This window comes from Gavialis gangeticus, unplaced genomic scaffold, assembly GCF_001723915.1.
Source record: "Gavialis gangeticus isolate Ggan-Ray unplaced genomic scaffold, GavGan_comp1, whole genome shotgun sequence".
NCBI classification, from domain to species: domain Eukaryota; kingdom Metazoa; phylum Chordata; order Crocodylia; family Gavialidae; genus Gavialis; species Gavialis gangeticus.
In genome coordinates, this window is record NW_017728992.1 from 74,450,391 (window position 1) to 74,452,164 (window position 1,774).

General features: G+C 41.1%; 1 protein-coding gene across 3 annotated transcripts in view; it reads left to right on the top strand.

The window, feature by feature from the left end:
• FBXO15 (F-box protein 15) overlaps positions 1–1,774 on the top strand; it is a 66,539-nt gene that overhangs the window by 5,766 nt on the left and 58,999 nt on the right. The window lies entirely within an intron of this gene.

The window sequence follows — 1,774 nt, forward strand, 5'->3', positions numbered from 1 at the left end:
TTTTTTTTTTTTTTTTTTTTTTTTTTTTCTTCAATATGTTATCAGCAGATCTGAACTGCTTGAATGGTTTGCCTCCAGACCTGAAATTTATTTTGGTTAGCATGATTGGAGGTCAGTTATTAAATACCTATGCCATAACAGTATCTTCTTCCTCAGCAGTTAGGCATCTACCTTGGTATATTAGGTTCAAAAGATTGGCAAGAAAATCAGATGGAATAAGTATTTGATTCTTTTGCTGGTCTTCTGTCTGTAATTTAATTTCCCAGGGTGCCTTTCAGTGTCTCTTGGAGTTCTTCCTAAATTGCAGCAGTATCAGCAATATTACAACTATCTTAATGTAACTTGTCTAAAGCTATTGACACAGAACTCAATGTATTTATCTTCCATGTTTCTCTTTAGGGTGATGTTTACTCTTTGGCTGTGATAGTTCCATCTATTTTGTCACTCTTTTCTACACAAATTGCCATCAAAAGGAGCCAGTTCTAAATAAATAGCTCAAAACAGTCAAAAACTGGAATGCCTTTGTACTTCTGAGAAGAATTATTTTTATCATGCTCTTTTCAGTGAAGCTGAATCAAAGTAGTTGTCAGAGTAGTTTGCTATTTCAGTATGTTCCTTTTATTCTTGGAATTACTTGCATCTGTGGCTAAAAGACGAATCAGATGAGCACTGGAACCCTGTAAGCTTCAGATTCCCTTCATTGTTTCCTAGACTTGTCGTCTATGCTGCATGTGCAATGTTTGTAACAAAGCTGTGCACTTGGCACTAGAATGCTCAGGTTTTTTCAACCTCCGCTTCGACTTCTTCTGAACATTGTGAGTTATGAACACTTCCAAATATATCAAATGCTCTTGTAAGGTACAGGTATCGATCTTCTGTTGGCACACAAGCACGTATTATTGAGTCATTGTGCATGTTGCTGCACTCATGAAAACGCAGATTAATGAATTTCCCATCAATGTATTTTTGCACACTGTTAATTTCTAGCAATGTCTTTTCTGCCTGGTAGAGTGGAACTTATTTTTTAATAATTGGATTTTGTCAATGAACTGAACAAAATGAAAGGGAGAAATGGTTGCCTAAATGAACCAAGCAGTTGTTTCATTTAAGGAGTCTTGCTAGAATCTTCTGGTCCTCATTACAAACTCATTCTCTTTTGCTCAGTAATGAAAGATGACTTATGTTACAGGTGATTTTACCAGCAGATGACTCTAAAATTGTAGGTACTACAGAAAATGGATGTTCATAATCATGACCCCTTATATCTGAGCTGGACCCTAAAACAGAGCGATTTAAAAAGTCCCTCTGTTGCGCTGCATTAAGAAATAATCAAGGACCTACTAAATACTCTATTTCCGTAAAATCATGTAATTGGCCGGTTCCCTGTGGAAAAAGTGTGGGGAACCATCCCCAGCCTAGTCCCAACACTGTAAAAACAAAACAAAAGCCATACTCACTGGCTGCAGCAGCGGTGATTGGGGGGTCTCTGGGTGCTCATGGCAGAGCCCCCCTGCACAGTGTGAGGCAGCAGGGATTGCTGCCCCCTGCCCCTCTGCCTAGCACCCACATGGCAGCTATCACAGTGCTGCATGCTTTCTGGGAGCTGGAGCTGAGCAGTGCTGGGCTCCGCCTGACTGGTAGAACCACTCCAGCTCCCAGATGGTGCGCAGCTGCTGAGCAGGGGCCAAAGTAGGGGAGTGATTCCTCATGCTGTGCAGGGGGCTGTTCCACAAGTCTTCAGAGGCCTTGATGGCTGCTGCACAGCTGGTGAGTA